At 51.1% G+C, this 26,739-nt stretch overlaps 20 non-coding genes and 18 pseudogenes across 20 annotated transcripts; all 38 read left to right on the forward strand.

The window, feature by feature from the left end:
* Positions 1–409: 409 nt before the first annotated feature.
* LOC135603231 (5S ribosomal RNA) lies at positions 410–528 on the forward strand (annotated as a pseudogene).
* A 350-nt stretch (positions 529–878) lies between these two features.
* On the forward strand, positions 879–996 carry LOC135599220 (5S ribosomal RNA; annotated as a pseudogene).
* Positions 997–1,346: 350 nt separating this feature from the next.
* Positions 1,347–1,465, forward strand: LOC135603232 (5S ribosomal RNA; annotated as a pseudogene).
* A 350-nt stretch (positions 1,466–1,815) lies between these two features.
* LOC135603495 (5S ribosomal RNA) lies at positions 1,816–1,934 on the forward strand (annotated as a pseudogene).
* Positions 1,935–2,284: 350 nt separating this feature from the next.
* LOC135602709 (5S ribosomal RNA) lies at positions 2,285–2,403 on the forward strand (annotated as a pseudogene).
* Positions 2,404–2,753: 350 nt separating this feature from the next.
* On the forward strand, positions 2,754–2,872 carry LOC135601703 (5S ribosomal RNA; annotated as a pseudogene).
* A 350-nt stretch (positions 2,873–3,222) lies between these two features.
* On the forward strand, positions 3,223–3,341 carry LOC135602309 (5S ribosomal RNA; annotated as a pseudogene).
* A 350-nt stretch (positions 3,342–3,691) lies between these two features.
* Positions 3,692–3,809, forward strand: LOC135604451 (5S ribosomal RNA; annotated as a pseudogene).
* Positions 3,810–4,159: 350 nt separating this feature from the next.
* LOC135601814 (5S ribosomal RNA) lies at positions 4,160–4,278 on the forward strand (annotated as a pseudogene).
* A 350-nt stretch (positions 4,279–4,628) lies between these two features.
* Positions 4,629–4,746, forward strand: LOC135599221 (5S ribosomal RNA; annotated as a pseudogene).
* Positions 4,747–5,096: 350 nt separating this feature from the next.
* On the forward strand, positions 5,097–5,215 carry LOC135601954 (5S ribosomal RNA; annotated as a pseudogene).
* Positions 5,216–5,565: 350 nt separating this feature from the next.
* Positions 5,566–5,684, forward strand: LOC135601964 (5S ribosomal RNA; annotated as a pseudogene).
* Positions 5,685–6,034: 350 nt separating this feature from the next.
* LOC135601791 (5S ribosomal RNA) lies at positions 6,035–6,153 on the forward strand (annotated as a pseudogene).
* Positions 6,154–6,503: 350 nt separating this feature from the next.
* On the forward strand, positions 6,504–6,622 carry LOC135601105 (5S ribosomal RNA). The gene has a single exon (XR_010483409.1). It is a non-coding gene; the product is annotated as a 5S ribosomal RNA (ribosomal RNA).
* Positions 6,623–6,972: 350 nt separating this feature from the next.
* On the forward strand, positions 6,973–7,091 carry LOC135599625 (5S ribosomal RNA). The gene has a single exon (XR_010481972.1). It is a non-coding gene; the product is annotated as a 5S ribosomal RNA (ribosomal RNA).
* A 350-nt stretch (positions 7,092–7,441) lies between these two features.
* Positions 7,442–7,560, forward strand: LOC135600885 (5S ribosomal RNA). The gene has a single exon (XR_010483196.1). It is a non-coding gene; the product is annotated as a 5S ribosomal RNA (ribosomal RNA).
* Positions 7,561–7,909: 349 nt separating this feature from the next.
* LOC135599964 (5S ribosomal RNA) lies at positions 7,910–8,028 on the forward strand. The gene has a single exon (XR_010482301.1). It is a non-coding gene; the product is annotated as a 5S ribosomal RNA (ribosomal RNA).
* Positions 8,029–8,378: 350 nt separating this feature from the next.
* LOC135601049 (5S ribosomal RNA) lies at positions 8,379–8,497 on the forward strand. The gene has a single exon (XR_010483355.1). It is a non-coding gene; the product is annotated as a 5S ribosomal RNA (ribosomal RNA).
* A 350-nt stretch (positions 8,498–8,847) lies between these two features.
* On the forward strand, positions 8,848–8,966 carry LOC135601883 (5S ribosomal RNA; annotated as a pseudogene).
* A 350-nt stretch (positions 8,967–9,316) lies between these two features.
* LOC135600406 (5S ribosomal RNA) lies at positions 9,317–9,435 on the forward strand. The gene has a single exon (XR_010482728.1). It is a non-coding gene; the product is annotated as a 5S ribosomal RNA (ribosomal RNA).
* Positions 9,436–9,785: 350 nt separating this feature from the next.
* LOC135601116 (5S ribosomal RNA) lies at positions 9,786–9,904 on the forward strand. Its single transcript, XR_010483420.1, has one exon. It is a non-coding gene; the product is annotated as a 5S ribosomal RNA (ribosomal RNA).
* A 350-nt stretch (positions 9,905–10,254) lies between these two features.
* Positions 10,255–10,373, forward strand: LOC135600634 (5S ribosomal RNA). The gene has a single exon (XR_010482953.1). It is a non-coding gene; the product is annotated as a 5S ribosomal RNA (ribosomal RNA).
* A 349-nt stretch (positions 10,374–10,722) lies between these two features.
* Positions 10,723–10,841, forward strand: LOC135602395 (5S ribosomal RNA; annotated as a pseudogene).
* Positions 10,842–11,191: 350 nt separating this feature from the next.
* On the forward strand, positions 11,192–11,310 carry LOC135602076 (5S ribosomal RNA; annotated as a pseudogene).
* Positions 11,311–11,660: 350 nt separating this feature from the next.
* On the forward strand, positions 11,661–11,779 carry LOC135602564 (5S ribosomal RNA). The gene has a single exon (XR_010483996.1). It is a non-coding gene; the product is annotated as a 5S ribosomal RNA (ribosomal RNA).
* Positions 11,780–12,129: 350 nt separating this feature from the next.
* LOC135600520 (5S ribosomal RNA) lies at positions 12,130–12,248 on the forward strand. Its single transcript, XR_010482840.1, has one exon. It is a non-coding gene; the product is annotated as a 5S ribosomal RNA (ribosomal RNA).
* Positions 12,249–12,598: 350 nt separating this feature from the next.
* On the forward strand, positions 12,599–12,717 carry LOC135603451 (5S ribosomal RNA). Its single transcript, XR_010484116.1, has one exon. It is a non-coding gene; the product is annotated as a 5S ribosomal RNA (ribosomal RNA).
* Positions 12,718–13,068: 351 nt separating this feature from the next.
* Positions 13,069–13,187, forward strand: LOC135599695 (5S ribosomal RNA). The gene has a single exon (XR_010482040.1). It is a non-coding gene; the product is annotated as a 5S ribosomal RNA (ribosomal RNA).
* Positions 13,188–22,387: 9,200 nt separating this feature from the next.
* Positions 22,388–22,506, forward strand: LOC135600899 (5S ribosomal RNA). The gene has a single exon (XR_010483209.1). It is a non-coding gene; the product is annotated as a 5S ribosomal RNA (ribosomal RNA).
* Positions 22,507–22,856: 350 nt separating this feature from the next.
* On the forward strand, positions 22,857–22,975 carry LOC135600104 (5S ribosomal RNA). The gene has a single exon (XR_010482435.1). It is a non-coding gene; the product is annotated as a 5S ribosomal RNA (ribosomal RNA).
* A 350-nt stretch (positions 22,976–23,325) lies between these two features.
* Positions 23,326–23,444, forward strand: LOC135600695 (5S ribosomal RNA). Its single transcript, XR_010483011.1, has one exon. It is a non-coding gene; the product is annotated as a 5S ribosomal RNA (ribosomal RNA).
* Positions 23,445–23,794: 350 nt separating this feature from the next.
* Positions 23,795–23,913, forward strand: LOC135603058 (5S ribosomal RNA; annotated as a pseudogene).
* Positions 23,914–24,263: 350 nt separating this feature from the next.
* On the forward strand, positions 24,264–24,382 carry LOC135599544 (5S ribosomal RNA). The gene has a single exon (XR_010481898.1). It is a non-coding gene; the product is annotated as a 5S ribosomal RNA (ribosomal RNA).
* A 350-nt stretch (positions 24,383–24,732) lies between these two features.
* On the forward strand, positions 24,733–24,851 carry LOC135599990 (5S ribosomal RNA). The gene has a single exon (XR_010482326.1). It is a non-coding gene; the product is annotated as a 5S ribosomal RNA (ribosomal RNA).
* Positions 24,852–25,201: 350 nt separating this feature from the next.
* On the forward strand, positions 25,202–25,320 carry LOC135600239 (5S ribosomal RNA). The gene has a single exon (XR_010482565.1). It is a non-coding gene; the product is annotated as a 5S ribosomal RNA (ribosomal RNA).
* Positions 25,321–25,670: 350 nt separating this feature from the next.
* Positions 25,671–25,789, forward strand: LOC135600196 (5S ribosomal RNA). The gene has a single exon (XR_010482523.1). It is a non-coding gene; the product is annotated as a 5S ribosomal RNA (ribosomal RNA).
* Positions 25,790–26,139: 350 nt separating this feature from the next.
* Positions 26,140–26,258, forward strand: LOC135602572 (5S ribosomal RNA; annotated as a pseudogene).
* A 350-nt stretch (positions 26,259–26,608) lies between these two features.
* Positions 26,609–26,727, forward strand: LOC135600901 (5S ribosomal RNA). The gene has a single exon (XR_010483211.1). It is a non-coding gene; the product is annotated as a 5S ribosomal RNA (ribosomal RNA).
* Positions 26,728–26,739: the final 12 nt, after the last annotated feature.

Genomic DNA, 26,739 nt, shown 5'->3' on the forward strand with positions numbered 1-26,739 from the left:
GATTGGGCCAGAGTAGTACTACGATGGGTGACCCCCTGGAAGTCCTCGTGTTGCACTCCTTTTTGCATCCCGGGATACGAAACATCTCCCGTAGAGCTCCGAGATGATTGTTTTGGGGTTGGAAATTTGCTGTGACCACTACACAGTCAGTATCGAGGGGCTCGGAGAGAGCTTTCCAGATTGGGGTCGCAATAGCGATTCCGAGATCGTTCTAGAAAGTGCCGATGGTTTCGGCACGCGCTTGCCGTGACCGATACGCAGTCGTCGGGCTAGGGCTCGGAGAGAGCTTGCAATAGGGATTTCGTGAACGTTCGAGAAAGCGACGACGGTTTCATGACGGGCAAGAGGCTCCGGACGTTGATGCGCCGACCGCGATGTGCACATAGGCGAGCGAAGAAGCTCGCGAAACGGGTACGATAATGCCAGCACTAAATCACCGGATCCCATCAAAACACCGAAGTTAAGCGTGCTTGGGACAGAGTAGTACTCAGATGGGTGACCCCCTGGGAAGTCCTAGTGTTGCACTCCTTTTTGCATCCCGAGATACGAAACATCTCCCGTAGAGCTCCGAGACGATTGTTTTGGGGTTGGAAATTTGCTGTGACCGCTACGTAGTCAGTATCGAGGGCCTCGGAGAGAACTTTCCGGATTGGGGTCGCAATAGAGATTCCGAGATCGTTATAGCAAGTTCCGATGGTTTCGGCACGCGCTTGCCAGGACCGATACGCAGTCGTCGGGCTAGGGCTCGGAGAGAGCTTGCAATAGGGATTTCGTGAACGTTCGAGAAAGCGCCGACGGTTTCGTGACGGGCAAGAGGCTCCGGACTTTGATGCGCCGACCACGACGTGCACATAGGCGAGGGACGAAGCTCGCGAAACGGGTGCGAGAATGGCAACACTAAATCACCAGATCCCATCAAAACACCGAAGTTAAGCGTGCTTGGGCCAGAGTAGTACTACGATGGGTGACCCCCTGGAAGTCCTCGTGTTGCACTCCTTTTTGCATCCCGGGATACGAAACATCTCCCGTAGAGCTCCGAGATGATTGTTTTGGGGTTGGAAATTTGCTGTGACCACTACACAGTCAGTATCGAGGGGCTCAGAGAGAGCTTTCCAGATTGGGGTCGCAATAGCGATTTCGAGATCGTTCTAGAAAGTGCCGATGGTTTCGGCACGCGCTTGCCGTGACCGATACGCAGTCGTCGGGCTAGGGCTCGGAGAGAGCTTGCAATAGGGATTTCGTGAACGTTCGAGAAAGCGACGACGGTTTCATGACGGGCAAGAGGCTCCGGACGTTGATGCGCCGACCGCGACGTGCACATAGGCGAGCGAAGAAGCTCGCGAAACGGGTACGATAATGCCAGCACTAAATCACCGGATCCCATCAAAACACCGAAGTTAAGCGTGCTTGGGACAGAGTAGTACTCAGATGGGTGACCCCCTGGGAAGTCCTAGTGTTGCACTCCTTTTTGCATCCCGAGATACGAAACATCTCCCGTAGAGCTCCGAGACGATTGTTTTGGGGTTGGAAATTTGCTGTGACCGCTACGTAGTCAGTATCGAGGGCCTCGGAGAGAACTTTCCGGATTGGGGTCGCAATAGAGATTCCGAGATCGTTATAGCAAGTTCCGATGGTTTCGGCACGCGCTTGCCAGGACCGATACGCAGTCGTCGGGCTAGGGCTCGGAGAGAGCTTGCAATAGGGATTTCGTGAACGTTCGAGAAAGCGCCGACGGTTTCGTGACGGGCAAGAGGCTCCGGACTTTGATGCGCCGACCGCGACGTGCACATAGGCGAGGGACGAAGCTCGCGAAACGGGTGCGAGAATGGCAACACTAAATCACCGGATCCCATCAAAACACCGAAGTTAAGCGTGCTTGGGCCAGAGTAGTACTACGATGGGTGACCACCTGGGAAGTCCTCGTGTTGCACTCCTTTTTGCATCCCGGGATACGAAACATCTCCCGTAGAGCTCCGAGATGATTGTTTTGGGGCTGGAAATTTGCTTTGACCGCTACGCTGTCAGTATCGAGGGGCACGGAGAGAGCTTTCCGGATTGGGGTCGCAATAGCGATTCCGAGATCGTTCTAGAAAGTGCCGATGGTTTCGGCACGCGCTTGCCGTGACCGATACGCAGTCGTCGGGCTAGGGCTCGGAGAGAGCTTGCAATAGGGATTTCGTGAACATTCGAGAAATCGACGACGGTTTCATGACGGGCAAGAGGCTCCGGACGTTGATGCGCCGACCGCGACGTGCACATAGGCGAGGGACGAAGCTCGCGAAACGGGTGCGATAATGCCAGCACTAAATCACTAGATCCCATCAAAACACCGAAGTTAAGCGTGCTTGGGCCAGAGTAGTACAACGATGGGTGACCCCTTGGGAAGTCCTCGTGTTGCACTCCTTTTTGCATCCCGGGATACGAAACATCTCCCGTAGAGCTCCGAGACGATTGTTTTGGGGCTGGAAATTTGCTGTGACCGCTACGCTGTCAGTATCGAGGGGCTCGGAGAGAGCTTTCCGGATTGGGGTCGCAATAGCGATTCCGAGATCGTTCTAGAAAGTGCCGATGGATTCGGTACGTGCTTGCCGTGATCGATACGCAGTCGTCAGGCTAGGGCTCGGAGAGAGCTTGCAATAGGGATTTCGTGAACATTCGAGAAAGCGCCGACGGTTTCGTGACGGGCAAGAGGCTCCGGACGTTGATGCGCCGACCGCAACGTGCACATAGGCGAGGGACGAAGCTCGCGGAACGGGTGCGATAATGGCAGCACTAAATCACCGGATCCCATCAAAACACCGAAGTTAAGCGTGCTTGGGCCAGAGTAGTACTACGATGGGTGACCCCTTGGGAAGTCCTCGTGTTGCACTCCTTTTTGCATCCCGGGATACGAAACATCTCCCGTAGAGCTCCGAGACGTTTGTTTTGGGGCTGGAAATTTGCTTTGACCGATACGCAGGCTGTATCGAGGGGCTCAAAGAGAGCTTTCCGGATTGGGGTTGCAGTAGCGATTCCGAGATCGTTCTAGAAAGTGCCGATGGTTTCGGCACGTGCTTGCCGTGATCGATACGCAGTCGTCGGGCTAGGGCTCGGAGAGAGCTTGCAATAGGGATTTCGTGAACGTTCGAGAAAGTGCCGACGGTTTCGTGACCGGCAAGAGGCTCCGGACGTTGATGCGCCGACCGCGACGTGCACATAGGCGAGGGACGAAGCTCGCGGAACGGGTGCGATAATGGCAGCACTAAATCACCAGATCCCATCAAAACACCGAAGTTAAGCGTGCTTGGGCCAGAGTAGTACTACGATGGGTGACCCCCTGGGAAGTCCTCGTGTTGCACTCCTTTTAGCATCCCGGGATACGAAACATCTCCCGTAGAGCTCCGAGACGATTGTTTTGGGGTTGGAAATTTGCAGTGACCGCTACGCAGTCAGTATCGAGGGTCTCGGAGAGAGCTTTCCGGATTGGGGTCGCAATAGCGGATTCGAGATCGTTCTAGAAAGTGCCGATGGTTTCGGCACGCGCTTGCCGTGACCGATACGTAGTCGTCGGGATAGGGCTCGGAGAGAGCTTGCAATAGGGATTTCGTGATCGTTCGAGAAAGCGACGACTGTTTCGTGACGGGCAAGAGGCTCCGGACGTTGATGCGCCGACTGCGACGTGCACATAGGCGAGGGACGAAGCACGCGAAACGGGTGCGATAATGGCAACACTAAATCACCAGATCCCATCAAAACACCGAAGTTAAGCGTGCTTGGGCCAGAGTAGTACTACGATGGGTGACCCCCTGGAAGTCCTCGTGTTGCACTCCTTTTTGCATCCCGGGATACGAAACATCTCCCGTAGAGCTCCGAGACGATTGTTTTGGGGCTGGAAATTTGCTGTGACCGCTACGCAATCAGTATCGAGGGGCTCGGAGAGAGCTTTCCGGATTGGGGTCGCAATAGCGATTCCGAGATCGTTCTAGAAAGTGCCGATGGTTTCGGAACGCGCTTGCCGTGACCGATATGCAGTCGTCGGGCTAGGGCTCGGAGAGAGCTTGCAATAGGGATTTCGTGAACGTTCGAGAAAGCGACGACGGTTTCATGACGGGCAAGAGGCTCCGGACGTTGATGCGCCGACCGCGACGTGCACATAGGCGAGGGAAGAAGCTCTCGAAACGGGTGCGATAATGCCAGCACTAAATCACCGGATCCCATCAAAACACCGAAGTTAAGCGTGCTTGGGACAGAGTAGTACTCAGATGGGTGACCCCCTGGGAAGTCCTAGTGTTGCACTCCTTTTTGCATCCCGAGATACGAAACATCTCCCGTAGAGCTCCGAGACGATTGTTTTGGGGTTGGAAATTTGCTGTGACCGCTACGTAGTCAGTATCGAGGGCCTCGGAGAGAACTTTCCGGATTGGGGTCGCAATAGAGATTCCGAGATCGTTATAGCAAGTTCCGATGGTTTCGGCACGCGCTTGCCAGGACCGATACGCAGTCGTCGGGCTAGGGCTCGGAGAGAGCTTGCAATAGGGATTTCGTGAACGTTCGAGAAAGCGCCGACGGTTTCGTGACGGGCAAGAGGCTCCGGACTTTGATGCGCCGACCACGACGTGCACATAGGCGAGGGACGAAGCTCGCGAAACGGGTGCGAGAATGGCAACACTAAATCACCAGATCCCATCAAAACACCGAAGTTAAGCGTGCTTGGGCCAGAGTAGTACTACGATGGGTGACCCCCTGGAAGTCCTCGTGTTGCACTCCTTTTTGCATCCCGGGATACGAATCATCTCCCGTAGAGCTCCGAGACGATTGTTTTGGGGCTGGAAATTTGCTGTGACCGCTACGCAATCAGTATCGAGGGGCTCGGAGAGAGCTTTCCGGATTGGGGTCGCAATAGCGATTCCGAGATCGTTCTAGAAAGTGCCGATGGTTTCGGAACGCGCTTGCCGTGACCGATATGCAGTCGTCGGGCTAGGGCTCGGAGAGAGCTTGCAATAGGGATTTCGTGAACGTTCGAGAAAGCGACGACGGTTTCATGACGGGCAAGAGGCTCCGGACGTTGATGCGCCGACCGCGACGTGCACATAGGCGAGGGAAGAAGCTCTCGAAACGGGTGCGATAATGCCAGCACTAAATCACCGGATCCCATCAAAACACCGAAGTTAAGCGTGCTTGGGCCAGAATAGTACTCCGATAGGTGACCCCCTGGGAAGTCCTCGTGTTGCACTCCTTTTTGCATCCCGGGATACGAAACATCTCCCGTAGAGCTCCGAGACGATTGTTTTGGGGCTGGAAATTTGCTGTGACCGCTACGTAGTCAGTATCGAGGGCCTCGGAGAGAGCTTTACGGATTGGGGTCGCAATAGAGATTCCGAGATCGTTCTAGAAAGTGCCGATGGTTTCGGCACGCGCTTGTCGTGACCGATACGCAGTCGTCGGGCTAGGGCTCGGAGAGAGCTTGCAATAGGGATTTCGTGAACGTTCGAGAAAGCGCCGACGGTATCGTGACGGGCAAGAGGCTCTGGACGTTGATGCGCCGACCGAGACGTGCATATAGGCGAGGGACGAAGCTCGCGAAACGGGTGCGATAATGGCAGCATTAAATCACCGGATCCCATCAAAACACCGAAGTTAAGCGTGCTTGGGCCAGAGTAGTACTACGATGGGTGACCCCCTGGGAAGTCCTCGTGTTGCACTCCTTTTTGCATCCCGGGATACGAAACATCTCCCGTAGAGCTCCGAGACGATTGTTTTGGGGCTGGAAATTTGCTGTGACCGCTACGCAATCAGTATCGAGGGGCTCGGAGAGAGCTTTCCGGATTGGGGTCGCAATAGCGATTCCGAGATCGTTCTAGAAAGTGCCGATGGTTTCGGCACGCGCTTGCCATGACCGATACGCAGTCGTCGGGCTAGGGCTCGGAGAGAGCTTGCAAGAGGGATTTCGTGAACGTTCGAGAAAGCGCCGACGGTTTCGTGACGGGCAGGAGGCTCCGGACGTTGATGCGCCGACCGCGACGTGCACATAGGCGAGGGACGAAGCACGCGAAACGGGTGTGATAATGCCAGTACTAAATCACCAGATCCCATCAAAACACCGAAGTTAAGCGTGCTTGGGCCAGAGTAGTACTACGATGGGTGACCCCCTGGGAAGTCCTCGTGTTGCACTCCTTTTTGCATCCCGGGATACGAAACATCTCCTGTTGAGCTCCGAGACGATTGTTTTGGGGCTGGAAATTTGTTGTGACCGCTACGCTGTCAGTATCAAGGGGCTCGGAGAGAGCTTTCCGGATTGGGGTCGCAATAACGATTCCGAGATCGTTCTAGAAAGTGCCGATGGTTTCGGCACGCGCTTGTCGTGACCGATACGTAGTCGTCGGGCTAGGGCTCAGAGAGAGCTTGCAATAGGGATTTCGTGAACGTTCGAGAAAGCGACGACTGTTTCGTGACGGGCAAGAGGCTCCGGACGTTGATGCGCCGACCGCGACGTGCACATAGGCGAGGGACGAAGCACGCGAAACGGGTGCGATAATGCCAGCACTAAATCACCGGATCCCATCAAAACTCCGAAGTTAAGCGTGCTTGGGCCAGAGTAGTACTAGGATGGGTGACCCCTTGGGAAGTCCTCGTGTTGCACTCCTTTTTGCATCCCGGGATACGAAACATCTCCGGTAGAGCTCCGAGACGATTGTTTTGGGGCTGGAAATTTGCTGTGACCGCAACGCTGTCAGTATCGTGGGGCTCGGAGAGAGCTTTTCGGATTGGGGTCGCAATAGCGATTCCGAGTTCGTTCTAGAAAGTGCTGATGGTTTTTGCACGCGCTTGCCGTGACCGATACGCAGTCGTCGGGCTAGGGCTCGGAGAGAGCTTGCAATAGGGATTTCGAGACCGTTCGAGAAAGCGCCGACGGTTTCGTGACGGGCAAGAGGCTCCGGACGTTGATGCGCCGACTGCGACGTGCACATAGGCGAGGGACGAAGCACGCGAAACGGGTGCGATAATGCCTGCACTAAATCCCCGGATCCCATCAAAACTCCGAAGTTAAGCGTGCTTGGGCCAGAGTAGTACTAGGATGGGTGACCCCCTGGGAAGTCCTCGTGTTGCACTCCTTTTTGCATCCCGAGATACGAAACATCACCCGTAGAGCTCCGAGACGATTGTTGTGGGGCTGGAAATTTGCTGTGACCGCTACGCAGTCAATATCGAGGGGCTCGGAGAGAGCTTTCCGGATTGGTGTCGCAATAGCGATTCCGAGTTCGTTCTATAAAGTGCCGATGGTTTCTGCACGCGCTTGCCGTGACCGATACGCAGTCGTCGGGCTAGGGCTCTAAGAGAGCTTGCAATAGGGATTTCGAGACCGTTCGAGAAAGCGCCGACTGTTTCGTGACGGGCAAGAGGCTCCGGACCTTGATGCGCCGACCGCGACGTGCACATAGGCGAGGGACGAAGCACGCGAAACGGGTGCGATAATGCCAGCACTAAATCCCCGGATCCCATCAAAACTCCGAAGTTAAGCGTGCTTGGGCCAGAGTAGTACTAGGATGGGTGACCCCTTGGGAAGTCCTCGTGTTCCACTCCTTTTTGCATCCCGGGATACGAAACATCTCCCGTAGAGCTCCGTGACGATTATTTTGGTGCTGGAAATTTGCCGTGACCGCTACGCAGTCAGTATCGAGGTGCTCGGAGAGAGCTTTCCGGATTGGGGTCGCAATAGCGATTCCGATTCGTTCTAGAAAGTGCCGATGGTTTCTGCACGCGCTTGCCGTGACCGATACACAATCGTTGGGCTAGGGCTCGGAGAGAGCTTGCAATAGGGATTTCGAGACCGTTCGAGAAAGCGCCGACGGTTTCGTGACGGGCAAGAGGCTCCGGACGTTGATGCGCTGAATGCGACGTGCACATAGGCGAGGGACGAAGCACGCGAAACGGGTGCGATAATGCCAGCACTAAATCCCCGGATCCCATCAAATCTCCGAAGTTAAGCGTGCTTGGGCCAGAGTAGTACTACGATGGGTGACCCCTTGGGAAGTCCTCGTGTTGCACTCCTTTTTGCATCCCGGGATACGAAACATCTCCCGTAGAGCTCCGAGACGATTGTTTTGGGGCTGGAAATTTGCCGTGACCGCTACGCTACTAGTATCGAGGGGCTCGGAGAGAGCTTTCCGGATTGGGGTCGCAATAGCGATTCCGAGATCGTTCTAGAAAGTGCCGTTGGTTTCTGCACACGCTTGCCGTGACCGATACGCAATCGTCGGGCTAGGGCTCGGAGAGAACTTGCAATAGGGATTTCGAGACCGTTCGAGAAAGCATCGACGGTTTCGTGACGGGCAAGAGGCTCCGGACGTTGATGCGCCGACTGCGACGTGCACATAGGCGAGGGACGAAGCACGCGAAACGGGTGCGATAATGCCAGCACTAAATCCCCGGATCCCATCAAAACTCCGAAGTTAAGCGTGCTTGGGCCAGAGTAGTTCTAGGATGGGTGACCCCATAGGAAGTCCTCGTGTTGCACTCCTTTTTGCATCCCGAGAAACGAAACATCTCCCGTAGAGCTCCGAGATGATTGTTTTGGGGTTGGAAATTTGCAGCGACCGCTACGCAGTCAGTATCGAGGGGTTCGGAGAGAGCTTTCCGGATTGGGGTCGCAATAGCGGATTCGAGATCGTTCTAGAAAGTGCCGATGGTTTCGACACGTGCTTGCCGTGACCGATACGCAGTCGTCGGGCTAGGGCTCGGAGAGAGCTTGCAATAGGGATTTTGTGAACGTTCGAGAAAGCGACGACGGTTTCGTGACGGGCAAGAGGCTCCGGACGTTGATGCACCGACCGCGACGTGCACGTAGGCGAGGGACGAAGCACGCGAAACGGGTGTGATAATGCCAGTACTAAATCACCAGATCCCATCAAAACACCGAAGTTAAGCGTGCTTGGGCCAGAGTAGTACTGCGATGGGTGACCCCCTGGGAAGTCCTCGTGTTGCACTCCTTTTTGCATCCCGGGATACGAAACATCTCCCGTAGAGCTCCGAGACGATTGTTTTGGGGCTGGAAATTTGTTGTGACCCCCACGCTGTCAGTATCGAGGGGCTCGGAGAGAGCTTTCCGGATTGGGGTCGCAATAGCGATTCCGAGATTGTTCTAGAAAGTGCCGATGGTTTCGGCACGCGCTTGCCGTGACCGATACGTAGTCGTCGGGATAGGGCTCGGAGAGAGCTTGCAATAGGGATTTCGTGATCGTTCGAGAAAGCGACGACTGTTTCGTGACGGGCAAGAGGCTCCGGACGTTGATGCGCCGACTGCGACGTGCACATAGGCGAGGGACGAAGCACGCGAAACGGGTGCGATAATGCCAGCACTAAATCCCCGGATCCCATCAAAACTCCGAAGTTAAGCGTGCTTGGGCCAGAGTAGTACTAGGACGGGTAACCCCTTGGGAAGTCCTAGTGTTGCACTCCTTTTTGCATCCCGAGATACGAAACATCTCCCGTAGAGCTCCGAGACGATTGTTTTGGGGTTGGAAATTTGCTGTGACCGCTACGTAGTCAGTATCGAGGGCCTCGGAGAGAACTTTCCGGATTGGGGTCGCAATAGAGATTCCGAGATCGTTATAGCAAGTTCCGATGGTTTCGGTACGCGCTTGCCATGACCGATACGCAGTCGTCGGGCTAGGGCTCGGAGAGAGCTTGCAATAGGGATTTCGTGAACGTTCGAGAAAGCGACGACTGTTTCGTGACGGGCAAGAGGCTCCGGACGTTGATGCGCCGACCGCGACGTGCACATAGGCGAGGGACGAAGCACGCGAAACGGGTGCGATAATGCCAGCACTAAATCACCGGATCCCATCAAAACTCCGAAGTTAAGCGTGCTTGGGCCAGAGTAGTACTAGGATGGGTGACCCCTTGGGAAGTCCTCGTGTTGCACTCCTTTTTGCATCCCGGGATACGAAACATCTCCCGTAGAGCTCCGAGACGATTGTTTTGGGGCTGGAAATTTGCTGTGACCGCTACGCAGTCAATATCGAGGGGCTCGGAGAGAGCTTTCCGGATTGGGGTCGCAATAGCGATTCCGAGTTCGTTCTATAAAGTGCCGATGGTTTTTGCACGCGCTTGCCGTGACCGATACGCAGTCGTCGGGCTAGGGCTCGAAGAGAGCTTGCAATAGGGATTTCGAGACCGTTCGAGAAAGAGCCGACGGTTTCGTGACGGGCAAGAGGCTCCGGACGTTGATGCGCCGACTGCGATGTGCACATAGGCGAGGGACGAAGCACGCGAAACGGGTGCGATAATGCCAGCACTAAATCCCCGGATCCCATCAAAACTCCGAAGTTAAGCGTGCTTGGGCCAGAGTAGTACTAGGACGGGTAACCCCTTGGGAAGTCCTCGTGTTGCACTCCTTTTTGCATCCCGGGATACGAAACATCTCCCGTAGAGCTCCGAGACGATTATTTTGGGGCTGGAAATTTGCCGTGACCGCTACGCAGTCAGTATCGAGGGGCTCGGAGAGAGCTTTCCGGATTGGGGTCGCAATAGTGATTCCGAATCGTTCTAGAAAGTGCCGATGGTTTCTGCACGCGCTTGCCGTGACCGATACGCAATCGTCAGGCTAGGGCTCGGAGAGAGCTTGCAATAGGGATTTCGAGACCGTTCGAGAAAGCGCCGACGGTTTCGTGACGGGCAAGAGGCTCCGGACGTTGATGCGCCGACTGCGACGTGCACATAGGCGAGGGACGAAGCACGCGAAACGGGTGCGATAATGCTAACACTAAATCCCCGGATCCCATCAAAACTCCGAAGTTAAGCGTGCTTGGGCCAGAGTAGTACTACGATGGCTGACCCCCTGGGAAGTCCTCGTGTTGCACTCCTTTTTGCATCCCGGGATACGAAACATCTCCCGTAGAGCTCCGAGACGATTGTTTTGTGGCTGGAAATTTGCTGTGACCGCTACGCAGTCAGTATCGAGGGGCTCGGAGAGAGCTTTACGGATTGGGGTCGCAATAGCGATTCCGAGTTCGTTCTAGAAAGTGCCGATGGTTTCTGCACGCGCTTGCCGTGACCGATACGCAGTCGTCGGGCTAGGGCTCGGAGAGAGCTTGTAATAGGGATTTCGAGACCGTTCGAGAAAGCGCCGCCGGTTTCGTGACGGGCAAGAGGCTCCGGACGTTGATGCGCCGACTGCGACGTGCACATAGGCGAGGGACGAAGCACGCGAAGCCGGTGCGATAATGCCAGCACTAAATCACCGGAACCCATCAAAACTCCGAAGTTAAGCGTGCTTGTGCCAGAGTAGTACTAGGATGGGTGACCCCTTGGGAACTCCTCGTGTTGCACTCCTTTTTGCATCCCGGGATACGAAACATCTCCCGTAGAGCTCCGAGATGATTGTTTTGGGGCTGGAAATTTGCCGTGACCGCTACGCTATTAGTATCGAGGGGCTCGGAGAGAGCTTTCCGGATTAGGGTCGCAATAGCGATTCCGAGTTCGTTCTAGAAAGTGCCGATGGTTTCTGCATGCGCTTGCCGTGACCGATACGCAATCGTCGGGCTAGGGCTCGGAGAGAACTTGCAATAGGGATTTCGAGACCGTTCGATAAAGCGTCGACGGTTTCGTGACGGGCAATAGGCTCCGGACGTTGATGCGCCGACTGCGACGTGCACATAGGCGAGGGACGAAGCACGCGAAACGGGTGCGATAATGCCAGCACTAAATCCCCGGATCCCATCAAAACTCCGAAGTTAAGCGTGCTTGGGCAAGAGTAGTACTAGGATGGGTGACCCCTTGGGAAGTCCTCGTGTTGCACTCCTTTTTGCATCCCGAGATACGAAACATTTCCCGTAGAGCTCCGAGACGATTGTTGTGGGGCTGGAAATTTGCTGTTACCGCTACGCAGTCAGTATCGAGGGGCTCGGAGAGAGCTTTCCGGATTGGTGTCGCAATAGCGATTCCGAGTTCGTTCTAGAAAGTGCTGATGGTTTCTGCACGCGCTTGCCGTGACCGATACGCAGTCGTCGAGCTAGGGCTCGGAGAGAGCTTGCAATAGGGATTTCGAGACCGTTCGAGAAAGCGCCGACGGTTTCGTGACGGGCAAGAGGCTCCGGACGTTGATGCGCCGACTGCGACGTGCACATAGGCGAGGGACGAAGCACGCGAAACGGGTGCGATAATGCCAGCATTAAATCCCCAGATCCCATCAAAACTCTGAAGTTAAGCGTGCTTGGGCCAGAGTAGTACTAGGTTGGGTGACCCCTTGGGAAGTCCTCGTGTTGCACTCCTTTTTGCATCCCGGGATACGAAACATCTCCCGTAGAGCTCCGAGACGATTGTTTTGGGGCTGGAAATTTGCCGTGACCGCTACGCAGTCAGTATCGAGGGGCTCGGAGAGGGCTTTCCAGATTGGGGTCGCAATAGCGATTCCGAGTTCGTTCTAGAAAGTGCCGATGGTTTCTGCACGCGCTTGCCGTGACCGACACGCAGTCGTCGGGCTAGGGCTCGGAGAGAGCTTGCAATAGGGATTTCGAGACCGTTCGAGAAAGCGCCGACGGTTTCGTGACGGGCAAGAGGCTCCGGACGTTGATGCGCCGACTGCGACGTGCACATAGGCGAGGGACGAAGCACGCGAAACGGGTGCGATAATGCCAGCACTAAATCCCCGGATCCCATCAAAACTCCGAAGTTAAGCGTGCTTGGGCCAGAGTAGTACTAGGATGGGTGACCCCCTGGGAAGTCCTCGTGTTGCACTCCTTTTTGCATCCCGGGATACGAAACATCTCCCGTAGAGCTCCGAGACGATTGTTTTGGGGCTGGAAATTTGCTGTGACCGCTACGCTGTCTGTTTCGAGGGGCTCGGAGAGAGCTTTTTCGGATTGGGGTCGCAATAGCGATTCCGAGTTCGTTCTAGAAAGTGCCGATGGTTTCTGCACGCGCTTGCCGTGACCGATACGCAGTCGTCGGGCTAGGGATCGGAGAGAGCTTGCAATAGGGATTTCGAGACCGTTCGAGAAAGCGCTGACCGTTTCGTGACGGGCAAGAGGCTCCGGACGTTGATGCGCCGGCTGCGAAGTGCACATAGGCGAGGGACGAAGCACGCGAAACGGGTGCGATAATGCCAGCACTAAATCCCCGTATCCCATCAGAACTCCGAAGTTAAGCGTGCTTGGGCCAGAGTAGTACTAGGATGGGTGACCCCCTGGGAAGTCCTCGTGTTGCACTCCTTTTTGCATCCCGGGATACGAAACATCTCCCGTAGAGCTCCGAGATGATTGTTTTGGGGCTGGAAATTTGCTGTGACCGCTACGCTGTCAGTATCGAGGGGCGGGGAGAGAGCTTTCCGGATTGGGGTCGCAATAGCGATTCCGAGTTCGTTCTAGAAAGTGCCGATGGTTTCTGCACGCGCTTGCCGTGACCGATACGCAGTCGTCGGGCTAGGGCTCGGAGAGAGCTTGCAATAGGGATTTCGAGACCGTTCGAGAAAGCGCCGACGGTTTCGTGACGGGCAAGAGGCTCCGGACGTTGATGCGCCGACTGCGACGTGCACATTGTTGAATCTCGGATTTTGATGATGAAGTTAATTGTCATTTGTTGTCTAATCTATGTGTTGAGATAAGTGTGCAGGATTAACTACGATGAAAGAGAGACAAGCAGCAGGAGTTGCGCCGGAGTCAAGTTCATGATCACGTTGGGAGTTCGAGAGTTTGACGGAAGTTCGGACGGTCGTCGGAGGTTCTGCGAGAACAGATCCGAGAAGTCCAGAAGCTTGCCAAGCGAAGCTCGTCGGAACTTGCCAAGTGGATCGTCGCAAAGTCAAGGAGTTTGCCGGAAGTCCGCAGGAGCATCACCGAGGGTTCATCGGATGATCGATGGAAGTTCGCCGGAAACTCGCCGGAAGGAGCGATTGACGCACCGAAGCAAAGCTGCAGAAGTTGTCTTAGATTTAATCGTAGTTAGCACGATGATTAAGTTGGAAAATGGGAGGTGATCCCATTGGCTTAATCTTGGGGCAATTGGGCCCCTGAAAGATTGAAATTGGGTCGAATGGAATGAACCATTCGGACCCTGATTGCACCAGGAGGTGCAACCGCCCAGGCCAGGAGGTGGCACCGCCTGGGCTAAGCCTCCCAGCGAGACTGCGCGGTGCAACCTCCCCAGCCGGGAGGTGGCACCGCCTGAGCTCAGTCTTCGAGCTAGACTGGGCGGTGCAACCTCCCTGGCAGAGAGGTGGCACCGCCTGAGCTCAGTCTTCGAGCTAGACTGGGCGGTGCAACCTCCCTGGCAGAGAGGTGGCACCGCCTGAGCTCAGTCTTCGAGCAAGACTGGGCGGTGCAACCTCCCTGGCAGAGAGGTGGCACCGCCTGAGCTCGGTCTTCGAGCTCTGCCAGGCGGTGCAACCTCTCCAGTCAAGAGGTGCAACCGCCTGATCCCGGAATTCCGGGATTTGATCGTTTTGAGCTCCAAATTTGAATTGGGTTGGGGCCTATAAATTCCCCATCCATTCAACACTGAAAAGATACAGACCTACACCGAAATCTTGATCTTTTCTGTGATTCTAAGAGCTCAAAAGTGATTGTAAAGCCTTTAAGTCTCCTCCTTCTGTTCTTCAAGTTTTCAGTTGTAAAGTGAGGAGAGAAAGGTCTGTAAAGGTTGTCTCCTGAGCCTGTCAAAAGGAGAGAAACTGTAAAAGGGCAGTTTGGCCTTCACCCATTGAAGGAAGGCCCCTAGTTGACGTCGGCAACCTCGTCGGTGGAGGAAGCCAAAAGTGGAGTAGGTCAGGACTGACCGAACCACTCTAAATCTCTGGTTTGCATTTATCTTTGAGCACTTTATCTTTACTACAAACCTCCTCCACTACTACTGCTCTCTGCGCTTTCACGAACAAGTTCTAAGTGCTGTTCTTCCGAATCTGCATTCAGATGTAAAGTCGTGTTTTAGTACATTACAGTTTACGTTTACGTTTTGATTCTGCAGAACTGTCCTCTGTGCTTTTGCAAACGAGTTTCTTTGCAGTTTACACTTACAGTTTGATTCTATTTATAACTGCAAACTGTCTTCTGCAATTTTACGAACGAGTTTCAACATTTAGACGTAAAACTGCATTTAGACGTAAATCGGCTTTCCTCGCACAATCGTCAGATTTCAGTTTACGTTTACGTCTTGATTTCAACTGCATACTGCCCTCTGCGAATATACAAACGAGTTTCAAAGTTCAGACGTAAATCTGCGTCTAAGACGTAAATCTGCGTGTAAGACGTAAATCTGCGTTTAGACGTAAATCTGCGTTTAGACGCAAATCTGCGTTTAGACGTAAATCTGTTTTTTGCAGATTACCTTTTGAGCTGTACAACAACAGCACATTGTCTTTATACTTCTGCTCAATCTGTGCTTAGACGCAATCTGCGTTTAGACGCAATCTGCGCTTAGACGCAATCTGCGCTAAGACGCAAACTGCGCTTAGACGCAATCTGAGTTTAGACGCAATCTGCATTTAGACGCTAACTGCGTTTAGACGCTAACTGCGCTTAAACGTAAACTGCACTTAATTATAAGTAATCTTAGAATCGGTTTTTGCATCAAAATAGTCTTTGTCGAACGAACGCAGCCTTCGCTTTTTAATCGCTGAAAAATATCCACTGCACTAATTCACCCCCCCCCCTCTTAGTGCTCTCGATCCTAACAATTGGTATCAGAGCCCGGTTAACTCTCAAAAGGATTAAAACCCAAGAGAGATGGCTTACGCCGGAAACCAAGAGGGCCATTCTATTACACGTCCACCCATGTTTAATGGGACGGACTACACCTACTGGAAGACCCGAATGAGGATCTTTCTTATTTCTATGGATTTTGAACTGTGGAATCTTGTCGAAAATGGTTTTTCAAAGTCTTCTCTTCCAATGATCGATTGGAATGATTTGGAGAAGAAGGCTTTCGCTCTAAATGCAAAGGCTATGAATGCCTTATTTTGTGCACTTGATAAAAACGAGTTTAACCGTGTTTCAACTTGTGAAACTGGATTAGATATTTGGCACACACTCGAAGTGACCCATGAGGGCACAAGTAGAGTAAAAGAGTCAAAAATCAATTTGCTGTTACACTCCTTCGAACTTTTTCGGATGAAACCGAGTGAAACCATTGGCGACATGTTTACCCGTTTCACGGATGTCGTCAACGGTCTAAAAGGACTCGGAAAGAGCTTTTCGGATTTTGAGCTTGTTAATAAGATACTAAGATCCCTTCCTAAGAGTTGGGATCCTAAAGTCACCGCTATTCAAGAGGCAAAAGATCTGCGAAATTTCCCTCTTGAAGAACTAATCGGGTCATTAATGACCTACGAAATGACTTGTAAAGCTCATGAAGAGCAAGAAGACATCCTTCCAAAGAATAGGAAGGATATGGCACTCAAAACTTCAGAATGCCACTTGAGAGAAAACTCAAGTGATGAGGACTGTGATGATGACTTGGCACTTCTAACAAGAAAGTTTAAAAAGTTCTTTAAAAGAAACAAGTTTAAGAATGATGCAAAAAATAAACTTGAACCCAAAAAGGACCAAGTAATCTGCTATGAATGCAAAAAGCCGGGACACTACAAGAGTGACTGTCCCCAAGTCAAGAAAAGAACAACAAAGAAGAAGGCGCTCCAAGCAACATGGGATGATTCAAGCGCATCTGAGGAAGAGGAGTCCAACACCGAGCAAGTTGCTCATTACGCCTTAATGGCTATCGGAGAGGAGGTAACGGATTCATTAAATGCTGATTTATCTTTCGATGAATTATTAAATGCTTTCAATGACTTATTTGACGAATGCAAGAGTATAAGTAGAAAATATAAATTGCTGAAAAAGGTGCATGATAGTCTTACTTGTGAGTTTGATAAGTTAAAAGTCGAACATCATGATAGTTTAAATTCATGTATCAAATGTCATGATTTAGAAACTTTACAAAAAGAAAACCTGCTACTCAAGGATACCTTGAAGAAATTCGATGTTGGTAGCAAGTCGTTGAACATGATCCTTGCAAACAAGGGTCACGTTCCAAAAAGGAGCGGAATTGGATTTGTGAGAAGTCCTCACCAAAATCCAACCTCCTTCATAAAAAGCTCCATCTTACATGTTCAACACCAAACCAAGTGTAACTTTTGTTGCAAATCTGGACATAGGACACATTGTTGTCCATTCAAGAAAATAAGTCCAAACAAACTGATTTGGGTTCCTAAAGGAACCATGATAAACTCGATGCAACATGATAGAAAATGTAGATCTATTTATGAGGCACCCAAAAGCAAATGGGTTCCTAAAGATCATCCCTTCCTATAAAAACATTAAAATTTTAGGCCGGAGCAAGAAATAATATTCTGCTCCTTGACTCTCGATGGTCAGAAATCAAGAATCAAAAAGGAACTCGCAACGCTTAAGTAACAAGTGAAAGTTATGAAATCACAAATACGAATTGGATACAACCTTATTAGAAACATATGATATCCAAATTCACATACCTCCAAAACCCGTTAACACTATCATCTACGAATTGATTCTTGTATCATGAAACTAAATATGTCATGATCTTAAAAGGGATACCAAACAAACTATCAACATACGTATGCACGTTAAAAGATCTATTTTGATCATGCAAGAGCTTCTTCCGTAAATAAAAACTCATACGAAGTCATGTAACAAACGCTAATTGCTCTGAAACTCTCCTCAAGGCAAAGGCTCTCTGATCAAATCATATTAGGTGCTCACTGGCTGCAGGCGGTGGCACCTCTCCAGCTGGCGGTTGCACCTCCAGCTATCACGGGTTGCCAGAGGTTGCACCGCTCCAGCCAGAGGTGCAACCGCCCGCAACTCTGCCTTTTTAAACCCACACTAGGGCCGGCGGTGAAACCGACCCCAACTCACTCCCATTTCCTCCTCTACTCCTCCACTCTCATTTCACTCCTCTAAGCCGTCCAAATACCTTCCATTTCGGAGCAAAACATCAAGAATCCTTCCCTCTCTTGAAGATTTCACAAAGGTACTCTTTAAGAAGCTTTTAAATTCTGTTTTGTTCTTCATTTACTCTAGCTCATCATCATCCCACTAAACAGCAGTAATTATGGGATCTAGAAGATCCTCAAGGGACAAGGGAAAGAGGAGATTAGTAGAAGAATTTGATTTCACTCTTTTCGATTCAAAATACCATGCTGAAAGATTTCCCTCTTTCGAACTTAGATGTATCACTAAAGGAAAATACGTAGATCTAAATGAACTAAGAGACTTAGAGACCATCCAATGGTTTGCAAACCTAGGTCTACTTCCAATCTTACAGATTAACGAACCCATCTATCCTAGGCTTGTTAGATTATTTTACAATAACATACAAATAGATGATGAAGGAAGGATGTCCACCTATCTTTTGGGACAACACATCTCAATCACTGATAGATTCATTTGTGATATGATAGGCATTCCCATAAAAAGCATAGGACTCTACTTTAGAGGATCATGGGATGATGAAAGTATTGGAACATCCTATGTTGAAGCCTTAGGAACAATCTTTGCCAATCCTAACATAGCATTAGTTCCTAAAAGTTGTGAACATCTATTGCCTTTGAACACTAAGATACTTCATTATATCATGACTAGTATAATTCTCCCTAAACAATACCATCATGATGAAATTAGTCAACTAGAATTAGGAACTATGTACTCAATCATGAAGGGACATGACATCTGTCTTGGCTATCTTATTCAACAAAATATGTTAGAATTATCAAAAAAGGATATGATGCTCCCATATGGTGGTATAATCACTAGAATAATAAAAGCTTACGACATTCTAATATCACCAGAGGAAGAAGTAATGAAAGTAGATCGATACAGCATAATAAACAAAAATCTACTTCACCGACTAAGATGTTACTATAGAAACGGTAACTGGGTTAGACTCCCTAGAAGGACTGATCATCCTCAACCTGAACCAGAACCGGAAACACCAGTATTTAGGGGTACCCAATCTCTTCCGACCCTTCCCTTTGAGGAAACACATCCAGTTGAGCAAACTCATACATCCATTGAAGAAATTGGGATTCGTATGGATCGATTTGAACAGAGACAAGAATGGATTGAACAAAGACAAGATCAAATCCTATCTGAGCTGCAGCAGATTCATAGTCAATTTAACTCCTTGTTTAGGCACTTTAATTTTCCACCGCATCAATGAACTCATTGAACACCTGTTGTTGTTGTAAACTTCTCACTTCTGATGTACTGAATATAAACATCTATTATGGTAAAAGTTATCTCAGATTTTTATGGTATCATTACTGTTTTGGCATGTGATATGTCCAAATTAAGAATGTTGTGCTTTGAAACGAAAAGTTTTGAAAACCTTGTGCTTTGATTCGAAGAATGTTGATATGTCCGAATACTTAAATTTGTTAAAATTATTTTTCGGACTATATTGTATGATCAAATCACTTGATTGCCATGTCTCTATGATTATATGCAACAAAATCTTCTCCGAATGCATCTTATTTTTCGAATGCTATGAACCAGATTTTTCGAATGCATCATATACACTTTCATGAAAAATAAGTATCTGAAATAGATTTGATGAAGTGATTCATGTGTATGTATTCCATCCTGCAAAATCTTTACATGGACAATGGATTATAACACAAAGGGGAAGAAGTATTTAGAGCAATCTATGTGAAATTCCTCTATAAGCTTGCTTTGATTAATTTCCTGGTATCATGATTATTATGCTTTTTGTTGATGACAAAGGGGGAGATATATATATATGAATTGATAAACACTGCCATACTATAAGTGATGCTATAAACACTGCTATGATTATGCCATCCTTGCATCACCAAGAGATACAAAAACATGTGCTAAAGTTTGCATTATGCCCTGAGTTGATATGTTATCATGTGAAGAAAATGCAAAAACTTACTAGTATATTTCAAATGTATGCATCATGTAATAGTGCTTCATAGCTTTATATGATAATGTTCATACTACATGATGAATGGTTACAAACACAATCATACAAATCTGATGATGTATGTCAAGCCCTGACATCATCTTTGAAGAGATACATCATGATGAGTATCATGATGGGAGTATTGATAAGTTTAACTGATCTAACTTATCAATACGTCACTTGAATTCTTAGGTCTTCAATTCAAGGTTGACTTATCTCAACTATGGCATATAGACAGGGGGAGTGAAGGATAACTCCATTATCAATTGATTGTCATCATCAAAAAGGGGGAGATTGTTGAATCTCGGATTTTGATGATGAAGTCAATTGTCATTTGTTGTCTAATCTATGTGTTGAGATAAGTGTGCAGGATTAACTACGATGAAAGAGAGACAAGCAGCAGGAGTTGCGCCGGAGTCAAGTTCATGATCACGTTGGGAGTTCGAGAGTTTGACGGAAGTTCGGACGGTCGTCGGAGGTTCTGCGAGAACAGATCCGAGAAGTCCAGAAGCTTGCCAAGCGAAGCTCGTCGGAACTTGCCAAGTGGATCGTCGCAAAGTCCAGGAGTTTGCCGGAAGTCCGCAGGAGCATCACCGAGGGTTCATCGGATGATCGATGGAAGTTCGCCGGAAACTCGCCGGAAGGAGCGATTGACGCACCGAAGCAAAGCTGCAGAAGTTGTCTTAGATTTAATCGTAGTTAGCACGATGATTAAGTTAGAAAATGGGAGGTGATCCCATTGGCTTAATCTTGGGGCAATTGGGCCCCTGAAAGATTGAAATTGGGTCGAATGGAATGAACCATTCGGACCCTGATTGCACCAGGAGGTGCAACCGCCCAGGCCAGGAGGTGGCACCGCCTGGGCTAAGCCTCCCAGCGAGACTGGGCGGTGCAACCTCCCCAGCCGGGAGGTGGCACCGCCTGAGCTCAGTCTTCGAGCTAGACTGGGCGGTGCAACCTCCCTGGCAGAGAGGTGGCACCGCCTGAGCTCAGTCTTCGAGCTAGACTGGGCGGTGCAACCTCCCTGGCAGAGAGGTGGCACCGCCTGAGCTCAGTCTTCGAGCAAGACTGGGCGGTGCAACCTCCCTGGCAGAGAGGTGGCACCGCCTGAGCTCGGTCTTCGAGCTCTGCCAGGCGGTGCAACCTCTCCAGTCAAGAGGTGCAACCGCCTGATCCCGGAATTCCGGGATTTGATCGTTTTGAGCTCCAAATTTGAATTGGGTTGGGGCCTATAAATTCCCCATCCATTCAACACTGAAAAGATACAGACCTACACCGAAATCTTGATCTTTTCTGTGATTCTAAGAGCTCAAAAGTGATTGTAAAGCCTTTAAGTCTCCTCCTTCTGTTCTTCAAGTTTTCAGTTGTAAAGTGAGGAGAGAAAGGTCTGTAAAGGTTGTCTCCTGAGCCTGTCAAAAGGAGAGAAACTGTAAAAGGGCAGTTTGGCCTTCACCCATTGAAGGAAGGCCCCTAGTTGACGTCGGCAACCTCGTCGGTGGAGGAAGCCAAAAGTGGAGTAGGTCAGGACTGACCGAACCACTCTAAATCTCTGGTTTGCGTTTATCTTTGAGCACTTTATCTTTACTGCAAACCTCCTCCACTACTACTGCTCTCTGCGCTTTCACGAACAAGTTCTAAGTGCTGTTCTTCCGAATCTGCATTCAGACGTAAAGTCGTGTTTTAGTACATTACAGTTTACGTTTACGTTTTGATTCTGCAGAACTGTCCTCTGTGCTTTTGAAAACGAGTTTCTTTGCAGTTTACACTTACAGTTTGATTCTATTTATAACTGCAAACTGTCTTCTGCAATTTTACGAACGAGTTTCAACATTTAGACGTAAAACTGCATTTAGACGTAAATCGGCTTTCCTCGCACAATCGTCATATTTCAGTTTACGTTTACGTCTTGATTTCAACTGCATACTGCCCTCTGCGAATATACAAACGAGTTTCAAAGTTCAGACGTAAATCTGCGTCTAAGACGTAAATCTGCGTGTAAGACGTAAATCTGCGTTTAGACGTAAATCTGCGTTTAGACGCAAATCTGCGTTTAGACGTAAATCTGTTATTTGCAGATTACCTTTTGAGCTGTACAACAACAGCACATTGTCTTTATACTTCTGCTCAATCTGTGCTTAGACGCAATCTGCGTTTAGACGCAATCTGCGCTTAGACGCAATCTGCGCTAAGACGCAAACTGCGCTTAGACGCAATCTGAGTTTAGACGCAATCTGCATTTAGACGGTAACTGCGTTTAGACGCTAACTGCACTTAAACGTAAACTGCACTTAATCATAAGTAATCTTAGAATCGGTTTTTGCATCAAAATAGTCTTTGTCGAACGAACGCAGCCTTCGCTTTTTAATCGCTAAAAAATATCCGCTGCACTAATTCACCCCCCCCCCTCTTAGTGCTCTCGATCCTAACACACATAGGCGAGGGACGAAGCACGCGAAACGGATGCGATATTGCCAGCACTAAATCCCCGGATCCCATCAAAACTCCGAAGTTAAGCGTGCTTGGGCCAGAGTAGTACTAAGATGGGTGACCCCCTGGGAAGTCCTCGTGTTGCACTCCTTTTTGCATCCCGAGATACGAAACATCTCCCGTAGAGCTCCGAGACGATTGTTGTGGGGCTGGAAATTTGCTGTGACCGCTACGCAGTCAGTATCGAGGGGCTCGGAGAGAGCTTTCCGGATTGGGGTCGCAATAGCGATTCCGAGTTCGTTCTAGAAAGTGCCGATGGTTTCTGCACGCGCTTGCCGTGACCGATACGCAGTCGTCGGGCTAGGGCTCGGAGAGAGCTTGCAATAGGGATTTCGAGACCGTTCGAGAAAGCGCAGACGGTTTCGTGACGGGCAAGAGGCTCCGGACGTTGATGCGCCGGCTGCGATGTGCACATAGGCGAGGGACGAAGCACGCGAAATGGGTGTGATAATGCCAGCACTAAATCCCTGGATCCCATCAAAACTCCGAAGTTAAGCGTGCTTGGGCCAGAGTAGTACTAGGATGGGTGACCCCCTGGGAAGTCCTCGTGTTGCACTCCTTTTTGCATCCCGAGATACGAAACATCTCCCGTAGAGCTCTGAGACGATTGTTTTGGGGCTGGAAATTTGCTGTGACCGCTACGCTGTCAGTTTCGAGGGGCTCGGAGAGAGCTTTCCGGATTGGGGTCGCAATAGCGATTCCGAGTTCGTTCTAGAAAGTGCCGATGGTTTCTGCACGCGCTTGCCGTGACCGATACGCAGTCGTCGGGCTAGGGCTCGGAGAGAGCTTGCAATAGGGATTTCGAGACCGTTCGAGAAAGCGCCGATGGTTTCGTGACGGGCAAGAGGCTCCGGACGTAGATGCGCCGGCTGCGATGTGCACATTGGTGAGGGACGAAGCACGCGAAACGGGTGCGACAATGCCAGCACTAAATCCCCGTATCCCATCAAAACTCCGAAGTTAAGCGTGCTTGGGCCAGAGTAGTACCAGGATGGGTGACCCCCTGGGAAGTCCTCGTGTTGCACTCCTTTTTGCATCCCGAGATACGAAACATCTCCCGTAGAGCTCTGAGACGATTGTTTTGGGGCTGGAAATTTGCTGTGACCGCTACGCTGTCAGTATCGAGGGGCTCGGATAGAGCTTTCCGGATTGGGGTCGCAATAGCGATTCCGAGTTCGTTCTAGAAAGTGCCGATGGTTTCTGCACGCGCTTGCCGTGACCGATACGCAGTCGTCGGGCTAGGGCTCGGAGAGAACTTGCAATAGGGATTTCGAGACCGTTCGGGAAAGCGCCGACGGTTTCGTGACGGGCAAGAGGCTCCGGACGTTGATGCGCCGACTGCGACGTGCACATAGGCGAGGGACGAAGCACACGAAACGGGTGCGATAATGCCAGCACTAAATCCCCGGATCCCATCAAAACTTCGAAGTTAAGCGTGCTTCGGCCAGAGTAGTACTAGGATGGGTGACCCCCTGCGAAGTCCTCGTTTTGCACTCCTTTTTGCATCCCGGGATACGAAACAACTCCCGTAGAGTTCCAAGACGATTGTTTTGGGGCTGGAAATTTGCTGTGACCGCTACGCTGTCAGTATCGAGGGGCTCGGAGAGAGCTTTCCGGATTGGGGTAGCAATAGCGATTCCGAGTTCTTTCTAGAAAGTGCCGATGGTTTCTGTACGCGCTTGCCGTGACCGATACGCAGTCGTCGACCTAGGGCTCGGAGAGAGCTTGCAATAGGGATTTCGAAGCCGTTCGAGAAAGCGCCGACGGTTTCGTGACGGGCAAGAGGCTCCGGACGTTGATGCGCCGGCTGCGACGTGCACATAGGCGAGGGACGAAGCACGCGAAACGGGTGCGATAATGCCAGCACTAAATCCCCGGATCCCATCAAAACTCCGAAGTTAAGCGTGCTTGGGCCAGAGTAGTACCAGGATGGGTGACCCCCTGGGAAGTCCTCGTGTTGCACTCCTTTTTGCATCCCGAGATACGAAACATCTCCCGTAGAGCTCCGAGACGATTGTTTTGGGGCTGGAAATTTGCTAAGACCGCTACGCAGTCAGTTTCGAGGGGCTCGGAGAGAGCTTTCCGGATTGGGGTCGCAATAGCGATTACGAGTTCGTTCTAGAAAGTGCCGATGGTTTCTGCACGTGCTTGCCGTGACCGATACGCAGTCGTCGGGCTAGGGCTCGGAGAGAGCTTGCAATAGGGATTTCGAAACCGTTCGAGAAAGCACCGACTGTTTCGTGACGGGCAAGAGGCTCCGAACGTTGATGCGCCGGCTGCGACGTGCACATAGGCGAGGGACGAAGCACGCGAAACGGGTGCGATAATGCCAGCACTAAATCCCCGGATCCCATCAAAACTCCGAAGTTAAGCGTGCTTGGGCTAGAGTAGTACAAGGATGGGTGACCCCCTGGGAAGTCCTCGTGTTGCACTCCTTTTTGCATCCCGAGATACGAAACATCTCCCGTAGAGCACCGAGACGATTGTTTTGGGGCTGGAAATTTGCTATGACCACTACGCAGTCAGTTTCGAGGGGCTCGGAGATAGCTTTCCGGATTGGGGTCGCAATAGCGATTCCGAGTTCGTTCTAGAAAGTGCCGATGGTTTATGCACGCGCTTGCCGTGACCGATACGCAGTCGTCGGGCTAGGGCTCGGAGAGAGCTTGCAATAGGGATTTCGAGACCGTTCGAGAAAGCGCCGACGGTTTCGTGACGGGCAAGAGGCTCCGGACGTTGATGCGCCGGCTACGACGTGCACATAGGCGAGGGACGAAGCACGCGAAACGGGTGCGATAATGCCAGCACTAAATCCCCGGATCCCATCAAAACTCCGAAGTTAAGCGTGCTTGGGCCAGAGTAGTACAAGGATGGGTGACCCCTTGGGAAGTCCTCGTGTCGCACTCCTTTTTGCATCCCGGGATACGAAACATCTCCCGTAGAGCTCCGAGACGATTGTTTTGGGGCTGGAAATTTGCTATGACCGCTACGCAGTCAGTTTCGAGGGGCTCGGAGAGAGCTTTCCGGATTGGGGTCGCAATAGCGATTCCGAGTTCGTTCTAGAAAGTGCCGATGGTTTCTGCACGCGCTTGCCGTGACCGATACGCAGTCGTCGAGCTAGGGCTCGGAGAGAGCTTGCAATAGGGATTTCGAAACCGTTCGAGAAAGCGCCGACGGTTTCGTGACGGGCAAGAGGCTCCGGACTTTGATGCGCCGGCTGCGACGTGCACATAGGCGAGGGACGAAGCACGCGAAACGGGTGCGATAATGCCAGCACTAAATCCCCGGATCCCATCAAAACTCCGAAGTTAAGCGTGCTTGGGCCAGAGTAGTACAAGGATGGGTGACCCCCTGGGAAGTCCTCGTGTTGCACTCCTTTTTGCATCCCGAGATACGAAACATCTCCCGTAGAGCTCCGAGACGATTGTTTTGGGGCTGGAAATTTGTTATGACCGCTACGCAGTCAGTATCGAGGGGCTCGGAGAGAGCTTTCCGGATTGGGGTCACAATAGCGATTCCGAGTTCGTTCTAGAAAGTGCCGATAGTTTCTGCATGCGCTTGCCGTGACCGATACGCAGTCGTCGGGCTAGGGCTCGGAGAGAGCTTGCAATAGGGATTTCGAGACCGTTCGAGAAAGCGCCGACGGTTTCGTGACGGGCAAGAGGCTCCGGACGTTGATGCACCGGCTGCGATGTGCACATAGGCGAGGGACGAAGCACACGAAACGGGTGCGATAATGCCAGCACTAAATCCCCGGATCCCATCAAAACTCCGAAGTTAAGCGTGCTTGGGCCAGAGTAGTACAACGATGGGTGACCCCCTGGGATGTCCTCGTTTTGCACTCCTTTTTGCATCCCGAGATACGAAACATCTCCCGTAGAGCTCCGAGACGATTTTTTTGGGGCTGGAAATTTGCTGTGACCGCTACGCAGTCAGTATCGAGGGGCTCGGAGAGAGCTTTCCGGATTGGGGTCGCAATAGCGATTCCGAGTTCGTTCTAGAAAGTGCCGATGGTTTCTGCACGCGCTTGCCGTGACCGATACGCAGTCGTCGGGATAGGGCTCGGAGAGAGCTTGCAATAGGGATTTCGAGACCGTTCGAGAAAGCGCCGACGGTTTCGTGACGGGCAAGAGGCTCCGGACGTTGATGCGCCGGCTGCGACGTGCACATAGGCGAGGGACGAAGCACGCGAAACGGGTGCGATAATGCCAGCACTAAATCCCAGGATCCCATCAAAACTCCGAAGTTAAGCGTGCTTGGGCCAGAGTAGTACCAGGATGGGTGACCCCCTGGGAAGTCCTCGTGTTGCGCTCCTTTTTGCATCCC

Source organism: Musa acuminata, chromosome BXJ2-1, assembly GCF_036884655.1.
Source record: "Musa acuminata AAA Group cultivar baxijiao chromosome BXJ2-1, Cavendish_Baxijiao_AAA, whole genome shotgun sequence".
Taxonomy (NCBI): Eukaryota; Viridiplantae; Streptophyta; class Magnoliopsida; order Zingiberales; family Musaceae; genus Musa; species Musa acuminata.